This window comes from Zonotrichia leucophrys, chromosome 7 (genome assembly GCF_028769735.1).
Source record: "Zonotrichia leucophrys gambelii isolate GWCS_2022_RI chromosome 7, RI_Zleu_2.0, whole genome shotgun sequence".
Taxonomy (NCBI): Eukaryota; Metazoa; Chordata; class Aves; order Passeriformes; family Passerellidae; genus Zonotrichia; species Zonotrichia leucophrys.
The window spans coordinates 14,603,363-14,616,517 of record NC_088177.1 but is presented as its reverse complement, the minus strand read 5'-3'; the positions used below and the strand labels follow the sequence as shown (position 1 = coordinate 14,616,517).

The window sequence follows — 13,155 nt, the reverse complement described above, 5'->3', positions numbered from 1 at the left end:
AGTGACTGGAAAAGACCACAAAACTGTAATTCAGAGAGACACCAAAATACCCAGACACATGAGAGTACCTCACATTCATTTCCATGGCCCTGAAAAAGCCCCAGATCTTCTGGAGGACATTAAACCACACAACTGCTCACAAACACAGGTTAAGAAGTATCTGGCCTGAGACTTCTGGGACAGGAACAGGTACCTTCTGCATGCCATCACAGTCAGGGTACCATCTGCTGGAACTCACCTGTTTCATTTAACTCCTTTTATGTAAAGTTGACAGAAACAGAAGCTGTATTTTGAGAGAAACAAGCTGTGCATTAACGATAAGTCAAATTCCTTGGCTTCCAACATTGTCAAATATGCCATAATACACTGTCGGACACAAAGTGGCTGTAGTATATTTCTGCGTAGCAGAAAATCCTCATTCCTTTATATCAGAAAACCACTTCCACTTCCCTGGTTAAAAAACAAGAGGAACATTTTGGAATACATACTTTATTTTTTATTTTATTTTGGCAGGACTCAAAGATCTTGCAACTAAACAGCATGAAACATGCCACCTAGGAGGCTACACATAAAACGTTTTTAATGGAAGCAGCAGCCAAGATGCATTCACCTGGATAATGCTGGACCCTATTAAACTTCATTCAAGCAAGCCACAGAAGACCATGTATCTTTTATCCAAACAAAACCACACATACTGTGACTGCAGCCTTCAGGCTGCTGGTTTCTTGGAACAGCAGAGATAGTGCTAATCCTAGTGAGCCATGGAAGTGCAACTCCTGTAGCAGCACTGCTTGGCTTCTCCTCTCCTTCCACTATTCCCAGTTCCTTCTCAGAACATCTTGAAAGACATAAAAGCTCCTAGGCTTGGAAGCACAATGTTCCTCAGAATGTAGAAGTCTCAGAAGAGTATTTCCATAGCTGTTATTAAAGTCTTAGTGTACATCAAGGGGAAGAACAACTGATGAGCCAGAAGAATTTTGATACAGGGCTCCTAAAATAAACTTTGTGCCACATAGAGCTGTTCCACTTGGTATTGACACCCTGTAGATTTTCAGCTCCAACTCGGCCTCTAGCAACTCTAACCACACAAGAAAACATTTTGACTGAACCGTTAACCAGTAAAGAAATTCAAGAAAAGGTAAACTGGATTAGCAGTCTATTTTTATTTTTTTAATACCACTTCTGGAATTTCATGTTTTATAATGCTTGGAGTTTATGATGCTGAGTACACATCCTTGAGAAAGAAAGCAACTGTTTTACATGTGTCCTCCTAATTGCCTCTAACAGCAGTATTTCCCAAAACAGCAGCAAGGGGTTTCTAAGTGCATATTGGGCAAGCCCTTTTTGCACACTTAAGTTCCTGACAAGCCATGCCTAAAAAATTTGTTTAATAGGGTACTCCTGAAATTTTAATTCTGCCTTCTTGTTATCACAATAAAAAGAAAAAGCTAATAGTTTATTTCCCTAAGTTGGATTATCTCCAGCAGCTGTGAAAGGGAAGACAAGAAGTTGGGTAGACTCAGATGCCAAATTTAAGTGACTTCACTGCAGTTGCAGCAACACTTACTTAGCAATTACTCTGATAAGAGAGGATCAGTAAAATAAACAGATTTGTTTATGTTCCTATCATTCCTACTACTGCATGAGGAGAGACCAACAATACAGAGCAGAAATAAAGTACTAAGTGGTGTCTCCTCCAGGTGTGGCCAAGCCCCAGAAAATACATCAGCAATACAATGAAGACACAAAGTTAGCATAGTTATTAGGAAGACACAAATTTTTTCAGCTCCTTCTAAGTATTCTTTATTCACTCGGAAGGAAAACCAAATGAGCTACCTTTTTTAATGCCATCCTTCCCAAAACTGCCTGAGGCATCACTGTGGGTGAGTGATCAGGGTCCATGTTGTGCAGCAGCAGTCTCCTGTTACCTTGTCTTGCCCAAATTTACACCTTGGCTACCCAGGAGACATTTAAACCTTGTCAGAGATTAACTTTTTTTTTTTTTTCTTCCACAGAAATAGAAAGAAAGGGGTATTCCTGTTAAGAAAAACACTGGACAAGGCACTATTGCCCTTTTCTGTTACATGTCAGTATGTTTTTGCCAGACACTGCACAGCAAGACAAATGCCCCTCTTGCATGAGAGGCAAGGGACAACCAATCACTCACTCTTTGTAAGCAAGGCAACTTTTTAAAGTCTCAAAAAAGAAACTTGTTAAAAGCCATCCTATTCTTCCCTCATAACCGTCCTGAAAGATTCACAATGAAGACTGGTTAAAAAAATTGGCACTTGACCATGAAAAAACCTCATAGAACTTGCAGGAAAAGCAACTTGGGGCTGTCACATTCTGAATGCAGACACACAGTCATAGCCAGGAAAAATGCCAGTCATACCAAGACACCACAGAAAATGACTAAGGAGTATTTCCAAACAATATTCATTGCAATTTCCAAACAATTCATGCTTCTTACTTGAGTCAGATCTTAATTTCAGAAACAACAGAAGCCTCTGCAGAAAGCATCAGGTACAAATAAAGGCAAAACGAAAGAGTTATTTTCATAATCCTTAGCTAATTTTTGGCTAAGTCACCACTTGGCAGATAGTAGTAGCCGGCATTCCCTGAGTTTATAAAACAAGGAAGTATTGGTAAACCAAAGCACACTAAACAATAGCATGGCAATGCCACGTGCACTAGAAAACTCCATGCCTTATGTCACTCCATTCCTTCATTGGGTAATAAAATGTTTTGTTAACTGCTTGATCCAAAAATATATCACAATTTTGGCACAAAGTCTAAGTCTGGAGCATCAGTCTACTGAGAGATAGAGTTATGACAATGCAGTAGGAACATTCCATATTCCTTTTCCCATAGTCTGAATTTGTTACCCCCTTAAAAATCAGAGATAAATTCTGAAGAGTCTTGTAAACTTAAGCAGAAATTGCATATTCCAACATCCATCTGTTACTCTAGCTCTGGCTTAAAATGTAATAATGCAACTAGGTCTTTGTTTCACACACACAAATAAGAAACATTTTGCCAAAGGTCCATCCTCACCTGGATGGATAAATTTTAGCTAAAGCACCACCCTCAACATTTTAGATTTCTACTCTTTAAATTTTAAGCGAGAACACAATATTTTGCATATAAAACACTAATATACACATTATTGCTACATGGATCTGACATCCATGTTGCAAGCAATCTACTGTTTGTTCCACAATTTATTTCCCATAAACCAAAAGTTGAGAGTTGATAACCTCCCACCTCAGGCACAAAACGTATTTCATACACACATTCCCTTCCTGATCTCCCCAAAAATATTGCTTATTTAGTTACTTCACAACTATTTGAGAAGGGAGAAGAGCCTTCTGTATGTAAACAGCCTAGTCTTAAACAGGATTTTATCAGACCACAATTGCAAGAGGATACAAACAATACAAACCTTGCAACAGGGCCTCAGCTGCTCTCCTAACATCAAGGTGAGAGCAGCAAAAGAAACAGGAATGCATTTGCAAATTCAGAATAAAATCTAAACAAACCCTGCTTCCTAGGGCCATAGAAGTATTTAACTGCTAAACTCTATAATGAACTTTATAAAATAGAACAAAGAATTTGAAGCAATTCCCACCCTGTACTGAACTAATGTACAACAAGTTAAGAACCTTATTCAGTTCCATTGAATTCAAACTGTGAGGGAAGTTCATGCTACAATTCACCTTTCTGGCTGCTCTGGAAGTCTAAATGAGAGTCCTACTTCACCTGAATACTTTATTAAGCCACTACTAAGCTGAAACCTTCTTGGGAAAACTGCAGAGTGCACATGTGTATCAAGATATGAATATGTCTGTTGTGGAAAACATTCCTTTCAAATACTGGATAGTAAAAATTTTATTAAAATTAAGGTGAAAACTCTGCATTTATAATTACTGTGTCAATACATTCCTGTAAAACAGAACTCCAGCTTTGTGATTAAAAAATCAATTCAAGCATCACAGATGATAATTGCTAAACACAAGGAGTTTCAGACACACTAAAAGTACTTATTGTCAAGATGCTGCTGCTTAATGAATACAATCTAACAAAACCTATTTGTGAAGTCTGTGTTTTGAATAATGCACTATCTGGTTGTAGAGAGAACAGTTCTTCAAACTTAACCCTTCAAGCAGAAGTGCAGCACTTGACAAGCAGTTCAAAGATTAGAACTGCCTGTATTCACAGAACAACACATATCGAGACTCACAGGCCTATCTCCTAGGAGAGAAATCCACATTTTACAATGGTTTAGGACTTTGCTGCACATGTAGATACTTTATGATTATTAGACTTTTATATGGAAAGTTCTGTCATTCTTCTTTTACCAAGTCAGCAGTAAATATGACAACATCAGCTCTCCAGGAGCTATGAATGTTGCATGTCAAATTAGACAAGTGTCTTTTCCTACTGTTATGCTCTATGAATCTACCTTCACTCCATTATGGATTTTCCTCTCAAATCTCCCCTCCACAAATCCCTGACCATTTATTTGGGAGCAACACACGATTCTCTGTCCCAGGCAGCTGTCAATTTGCTCCACAGGAAAGTGAGGTCCAATATTCTAACAACTGCTGGGCTGAAAAGTATTTTTTTATCCTATATTCTAAACCTGCGGCAGGTGCAGCAGTTAAATAGAAATATTTTTTTAGATATTAGAGAAATGTACTGTATTTGAGCATGAAAATGTGCTTCCATATTAACTATGTTTTAAGATATTTCTGAACTTAGAAACAGATGATCATCTAATAGAAAAATATTAGAATTACTAAATCTTACAAGCCACAAAAAAACCCTACTAAACCCCACACACTAAAGAAGTAAAAGCAAATCACTTGCTGCTTGTCAGGCATAACCTGCCAAGCTATTAGCTCTCATTTTGAAGGCTTGCATTTGCTCAATGGCTGACCTGCACATTGCAGAGCCTTAGCATGAGAAATGGCTTTTAGGCCCAGCTGCTTTCTAAGTGCCATCCGTCATCAGGAAAAAGAGATTATTCCCTTTACAGTCGGTTACTTTGCCAAATTCTTCTGGCTCTGATCCATCAGTCACACCCACGGCACCCTGGGGAAAAGCAAACCCTAGCTGTGTATCACTCTGCTCCTGCTGAAGTGCAGAATGAAGAGCAATTAGCATTTGATGCCATTTATGAGGAAAGTGAGATGAGAAGACAGCTCTATCATTTCCCAGCCTCACTCCCTGCACCAGCCAGCAGCTCACAGGGGCACAGAGAGGCAGGCTGGGAACTTAAACTGGAGGGAGGCAGAGCTGGAATATCCCATGGTTTGCAAGACAGAACCATAAACAAACCCACACACAGTAAGGGCCCTTTGGACGCCCTTCTAAAAATACATGTACACATACATGGTCACTGATGCAAAACACCAGAAGGGTTATTGCTTGCTGAACCAGAAGATGGTCCAGGAAGGCTCTTGGGCTTTCCAGTAAGGCTTCCTCCCCACACTCAGTTTATATTTAAGAATTATAAACAAGATTCCCTTTCAAATCAAAACATCCGCTCTTGCATTCACAGCACAATGAACACACTGCAGAACAGATTTATCTGCCATGGCAAAACAAACTCCAAACCCCTCCAAAGGTGGCCTTTGCCTGCCTGTTTTGCCCTAAAGACTCTGCAGAAGGGTGTGCCAGGTTAAGCCTTCACCCACAGTGTCCTGTGAGCACAGCTCACTGCAGAGCTGCAAAACCACCAACACAGAAGGTTTTTATAGTCAACAGGCATTAGAACAAATGGATCCCAAGCATTCTAGTTCCTTCTCCTCCAAGAAAAAGGGAGAATAAGAAAGAGATCAGGACTATCAGCCCATTGCTCAAATCCACGTCAGAATTTGACTTATAGAATAGCCTTTGCCTTTCCGGACTGGACATGTAAGAGGCTAAGGAGGAAGATTATAGTCATCACTTGTCTGTTCATGGTCTGTGTACAAGAGCACAGTCACCTTCTGAGGAAAGGCACAGCCAGCTGGGCTCAGTTCTTCTCTGCTTCCCTTTAAATCCCAACTTCACTCATGTAGCCACCAGCATGCAAACAGTTTCACAGTAAGTTAAGGATGACCAGATCTCTTTGGGTCTCTTTGCACTTTCACTGCAATGTGAATAACACACACCATTAACCTGCTCAGCGAAAACCCAGCAGGAGAAACTTGGAAGTACTACCCATAAACTGAACAATCTTTCAAAATGGTCTACCACTGGAAACACAAATCTCAATTTGTGTTCCTCCTTTGAAAAATATATGCCCAAACCACATTCTAAAGACATTTCCAACTTAAAATGTTACTACTCTTTACTGCCACAATTAAAACCTACTGTGCCAGCAGAAAACAGAAGTCACAAGTTTAAAAGATTCTCAAGACTCTGACACAACACACTTTGAAACTAAAGCTGCCACTAAAAATGCAGTGTCCTCTACGTCACAGTCAAATAGCAAAAAGCAACTAAAGCAGCACTGTGGGTTTTGGTTTCTTGAGGGAGGAAGGGATGGCACTTAATCCCTCCTAACACCCAAAGGAAGGTGTTTTCAGCACCAAATTTCTTATCTCAAAGTCAGGCAGTGGACATGAAATCAGCTTGAAAAATCAGAAATCATACATCCTAGCATGGCCCATCAGCCTCCCCTGCTCAGTGATAAAGGAGAGGGACACCCCATGCTCTACCAGCCCCACAGCAGCTGCAGCAGCAGCCCCTGCCAAGGCTGGGCTTGCACTTGCAGGAGGAGCCCAAGGCACCGAAGGACTCCTGTGCAGCTGCTCTGAGATAACCTCTCCCCAAGGAGTAGATGCAATCAGCACCAAAAAGCTGCAGCCAGGGCAAACCGGCAGCACTGGACCGGCCTTTTCTCCCAAGAAACCCCAGATTGACACCAAACCTTCAACTGGTCTACAACTACACTTTATGACCAACAATGTCCTCTTCTCCACTGCACAAAGGATGGTAGCACCAGACCACTAAATCCTGGATTTCTGCATTCCTATCCTTTCTTCAAATGAAAAGTTCAGCAGCTCCCACACAAAGTGGACATTTTTTTTTGCCCAGTGCCTTCCTGACACCTGTGTGTCTCCACCAACAGTGCCTTTGTGTCTTTCCTCCTTTAACCATGGTGAAAAATTGATCAGGACACCACAAAGAGCTTTCCCCTCCCCACAAGGGTCATGTGCTGTGCATCTTGTGAATCTTGACAGAATTCAGAGGAAAAATGACTCAACCTCTTCCTTAATCCCTGACAAACTGCTTCCCTGGTAGCTGTGCTGCAGTTATTGGCAATTCCCAGGTAGTAAAGAGGAAGTAAACAAGATGAGGGAAGCAAAGGGCTGGAAATCTCAAATGTAATAAAGGAGGAGATGTTATCTTATCTGCCTGGTTGTTGCTAACTAGGAACCAAAGTGCAATCCAGCCAGTTTTGACATTTTTCCCTACCAATACAACCTATTTCATTTAAAGAAAACCAGTTGCCTTTGAATTGATGACAAACTGCAAAAAGAAAGTTATGTTAACAAGTTATAGCACAGAGACAGCATTAACATTTTTGACAAAAATCCATATACTCAAACCCTTCCCCAAGCTGAACAGACTCCATGTTAATTTAATTGCTTTCAAGTAATTAAATTCCACATTAAGTGGGGCTAATCTACGCTGTTTCAGCCTAATTACTATCTCAGTTCCAGAAGTTGGTGGCTTTTTTTCCCCAAAAGGGATTAAAATGGAATTTATTCTTTAACATTTTAAGTCTCCAGTTGTCTGTCAGGTCTACTGAATGAAGCCTTGTAGCACAGTAATATGGACACAGCAGAAAATTCAAGGCTAAGTCAGTCTTGCTCTTCCTGTATTTATTTTGCATTTCGTTTGCTATGCTAATTGAGGCTGTCAGCTAATGACTTCAGTACACTGTTAGTAATTTGTGGTTTTCCTTTGTGAAAACTAAACTAAATTGCCTCTAAATCGAAAGGATGGCATCCATACATGACATTGAAAGGAACATTTAGGTTCTAAACACAGGTTTATCAACACTCATCCTCCTTGTGCCAAGGAATACTGCCTACTCCAAACTTTAGTACAACTCAAAAATCATCAAGAGCTGCCGTTCTTTAAGCTAGTCCAAGGTTTACCACCTTGTCCTTAGAGATGCTTTAGCACACCTAGACATCCCAAAGGATGAACATAACTCATGCAAAATTAGATCTGTTACAGTGAAGGCTTCTCTTATGGTGAGAACATCTGGATCTGTAGAAGGGACTGGAAGCTTCCTTTTTCATTCCATACAGGCTCCACTGTTTTTTCTCTCACCTTAGATAAATGCAAGCACCATTTCATAAAAGAAAAAATAATAGTAACAGCATTTGCCTTTTTAGAAACTTAAGTAACAGATTTTTCCTTGGCAATTTCAACCTAATAAGCATCCAGTATTACTGTGCAAATTAATAGTAAAGACAGAAAGTGGGGAAGACAACAAACTCTAGCATTATTCCCACAGGTGGGGTTAAAGATACCAAGACAGAGCTGGAGCTCTGATTAATGCCACTTACAGTATATTTGTCTACCCCTATGGAACCATAAGAGCACACCAGGCTTTGTTCAAGAAATAAATAAATAAACCAACAAGGCAGTTTTTCATTAGGTATTTGGCATGCTAGTAAGCGTAATCAGGGAATATAGATATAAACAACAGCTTTCTATTCATTCTGTCCCAATAAATAAGGCCCTGGAAGAGTGCTCACTGTAACTAAATGTATCTAACAATTTTCACAGAGCAAGTACTAAAATTTGAGGCTTTATTCTTAAGCAGAGAGGCAAAAGCCAGAAAAAAAGGCAAGTAAGTGAAGCTCACACAGACTCTTACACAAAGAGTGACTGTCCCATGTGACAAGCACCAGCAGAAAGAGCCCATTTATGTTTCTGTCTCCAACAATCACAGCTGAAATCTATCTTTGGGAGCCTGATCTGAAGTTTAGAAGACTTTCAATATACTGCTGATTCTGCAGAACTCATATTTATGGGTTCTTTACCATGTCTCCCTATTTATGCCATAGACCAACATAATCTGGTGCCTGGGAACAGCAGGGCAAGGGCTGGAGACAAAAAAATTCTGCCTTGAAACACCACCTCTTTATAGACAAGGTTCATCTATGTTAAAAACAAGCCCCAAAAAAGCAAAAAAAACCCACTAAAACCCCAAATGAGTCCAAACTAACTCAAAAACCTTCAGCAACCTTTTTCTATAACATTTTCATTGAGCTAAGAGCCCAAAGCTCATATTTAGAGGATCAGAACATCTAGCTATTTCTGATGTATTTCTCAGAAATATTTTAATCGAGAAACTTCAGCTGTGATGCTTTACAGGTGCCAGAACATCACCTCATGTTACACAGTGTAACTCCCCACTCTTGAGAGCACAGCCCACATTGTTTACTTCTGCTCAGGACATGGTAATTGAGTACATCGTCCTCTCACCCCATACTCCTTTATTTCATCACATGCCTTGGATCCAAAATGCAGTTATATTCTTCTAACATAAACCATGCAGATTTAAATTCTGCTTCATCTTGAGAGAGAAAAAATATAAAATGTTTGTGAGGAAGTCAAGTAATAAAAATAGCACAGTTTTATGGTAAGTCTTGCTAAGACTTGATCAGGAACAAATCCCTACCTAGCTACTTGTATATCTTCAGCACATGAATTTGCTTGTCAAGTTCTAGAAGGGATTCTCCCTTCCCAGCTCCCCAGAACAGAGCCTGCAATTTATGCCAGCCACCAAAATCCTACAGCAAATCCTAACCACAGTTCCTACTAATTTCTAAATCCATCTAACCTAGCCAGTGACACTGGCTCCATGTACCAGAATACAACAACTTGAATGGAAATGAAATCAACAGAACAAATTCAACAGAAGGTCACAAGTGTCATTTTTAATTACTACACTTCCCCAAGAAACTGACCCAGTTAAAAAAGCAGATTTATGTTCTCTCAAAGCAGTGATGACAGCCTTACTCTGAAGTCACATCACCCAAAGCACTGACAACTACATCTGCATGCTCTGTGATCTAACCCAGTCTGGCACTGGAATAAAAGTAAAGCAACAGATAAAATTATCAGCCTGTGCCAGTGAGATAAATAATGGTCAAGAACAGGCACATCAAGGAACCATGAATTCGTAATAAAAGTTGACATAGATATGTGCTGGAAAGAAAGATTTTAACTGCAACCATCCAGGACAAGGATTAGCTTTCACCATTCCACAATTATTATGGTTTTATGTGCCCTACAGTGACAACAGAAACATTCAGATAGCAAAAGGACCATGGGTGTTTACAGATTTTCCCCTGTGTAAACAGCACACTAAAACCTCCTATTGGAATATTTATGTTCCAACAAAGAAATTAAATCTATTCACATCAGATCAATATAAGGGATTAGCTGTTTGTGTTAGTAAGCACATTTATCTGATCAAATGTAGATATACAGTAAAGCAGAAAAGGTTATTACTGAACCTGATCTAGTGTTTCCCTCCTCTCCACGTGTCTTGCATCTCACCTCGATGTTACCTGTCAGAAAATTCAGAAACCACAACCATTAGATTAAACTCTCAGTAACTCAGAAAATGATTTTTAAATCTTCAATCCATACTTGCATATATTGCTAGTACTTTGGACATCAAGTTTACCTGGCCTAATAATTTGTCAAACGTGAATCAAGAGATTATTTGAGGTACAAGCGAACTTTTTTAAACACACAGAAGAAAAAATTGCCAGTGTCAAGGACTAATTAACTCCCAAGGGTTGAACAAAAACAAGAATTTTGGGGACGTGTTCTCTAGGACACATACACACTGCAACTGTCCCAAGAATTTCCAAGGCTCTTATGAGATCTTATGACAAATCACTTAACTGCCTTCTTTGGGCAATTTTACCATGTCTAGTACAGAGGCTTTGTGTATACAAACAGCACAGTGTCCAATACTCTCAGCAAATGCACTTTTTCCCAAATATTACACATTAAAATGGGAATTTTCATAGGCATATATATTTCCTCTTAAGTCAAACGTAGAAAAATAAACCAGAAAAGAATTTTCAGTGGCCTGAAGGGGTCCATGTTAAAAAAAAAAAAAAAAGTAACAACATTCCGCAGAGAAATTAAAAGCTTTCCAGTACAAGAAGCGATGTGTTCACCACAGCACTGTGGGCACAGAAAAGCTCAGCAGTCATTGCTCTATGGGTTTATGTGTGTGGGATAAGGTTCACAGGTCATTCTTCACACTTGTCACAGGAATTTGTTCTCTGCCAGCTGAACTCAACATCCAGGAGAAGCCCTTGATCTTTTTCACCACTAGGAAAAGTCAGTATTTCTGGGATCCAGCCAGTGAAGTCAGGCAAAGGCATAACAGTGACGGTTAATTACTTGCTAATCAAGCTTCAGTTTCAGGATGAATGCCACCAGAAATATTTCATTTATTCTTTCCATTGATATTAGACATTCATTGTTACAATTACAAAAATTTAATGTCAATTCCAGAGGACTGTCTCTAACTGACAAATAGTGGAAAAAAAGCTCATTTTTGTGTCTGCAGCTTGAAGAGATGATTCCACAAACCCCATGCTGTTCAGAGCTGATGTGCAACTGAGAAAGAAGTACAGAATTGAGAGAAGCCATATGGCAAAAGTAAAATATTTTAGTGTCAAAACACCCATCACAGCTGAATTCAAACTTATCACATTCTTCACGCTTTTGAGACATGAGATCCAGAGACTGGTCAGAAGTGTGTAATTTTGCTACCAATTTTTATGGACAAGGGTCAATGAATTATTTTTCTTGACAGGAGTGTGACATTAAAAAGTTTCCTTTCACCACAGAGCTCTCTGTAGTTTCAGAGCAGACAAAGAGACTGCATACTTCCTTTATACACATAGTTAGGCAATCAAAAAACATTCCAAATCATTTCAGAATGAATAAGACAAGCTTCATGTAAAATCAGCATAATTTAATTTCCAGGCTCACTTGTGCTTAAAGAGTTCTAAAACTCTAATGTGCTCAATATGAAACGTTAAATATTTACATCCCAGCTGACAATGACCTTGTGCTAAATTATTAGGGAACAACAGAATAGTTGATGTTGCCACAAGCATGGGTTATAACTGGATATGCTGGCAAACACAAGTAGATGGATCGTTACAGGGCCATAATTAATGGCCACTGCCATACATTGGGCCTCCAAACACTGCCTGTCATCAATATCTATTAGCAGAATGCTGCAATATAAACATTTATAGAGCAGACACAACACACCAGCTAAACCACTAATGCATGTAATTGCTAACACAGAGCCATATGCTGAAAATTCATCTCTCTTTACATTTAACTTTTACAACCTAGGCAAATCAGACAACTGTCTAGGCCACAGTCTTCCAAAATTGCTTACTGAATAGAAAACTGTAATCAGCTGCCAGTTCAATTGTTTTTACAGCATTCTACATAAAACAAATGAGGTCTGTTGCCCTGACTTGTGAAAGAGCTCCAATAAATGCCAATTATAAGAGCAATTAGGGGATCAAATCTGACATCACAGGTTTCTCTATAAGATATTAGCTCAATGACTTTTTTATAAGCTACTTAGTCATGGTCTCTAAACAAGAAACAGATGATCCAAAAACAATGATTCTGCAAAAGTGTGTGTTGTCAAACCCCATGAGGGTAATAACCCCAGCTTTCCAATAGCAATTATATCTGTGACTGTCAACTCCTTCAACTATATTAACAATAACAATCTAAATTATGAACAAGAACACATGAAGTATTCCAAGCATGATCAGCTTCTGTAAAGTTCTTAAAAATCCTGGATTTACCAATTATTTCCTGTGTCAGAAGCCATGCTGTTAATCAAATGAGATAAATCTGCAGGGATTGCACAACAGGAAGAAGGAGGGAATTCCCCTATAACACAGTGAATTTGCCTCTTCCTAAAGGAACAGAGGACACTACAAGAAGTGGGTGCTTCATTTGAAAATTCCTGTCACAAAAAGGCAAGCCTGGCCACCAGCACAATCCAGGAGAAGAAAAGTAGTTTGATTTTCTGAAAGCTGAAGTCCTCTGCTGTAAAACGGCAAAAAGTTGTCT

General features: G+C 39.3%; 1 protein-coding gene across 9 annotated transcripts in view; it reads right to left on the bottom strand.

Annotated features, from left to right (window-relative positions):
* GULP1 (GULP PTB domain containing engulfment adaptor 1) overlaps nucleotides 1-13,155 on the bottom strand; it is a 173,232-nt gene that overhangs the window by 121,472 nt on the left and 38,605 nt on the right. For 8 of the 9 annotated variants that reach the window (XM_064717620.1, XM_064717619.1, XM_064717625.1 and 5 more), the window contains exon 2: nucleotides 10,536-10,589. The exons of the other annotated variant lie outside the window; for it this stretch is intronic. The gene's annotated coding sequence lies outside the window, so the exon portion shown is untranslated. The remainder of the gene's footprint in view (nucleotides 1-10,535; nucleotides 10,590-13,155) is intronic. 9 annotated transcript variants of the gene reach the window in all.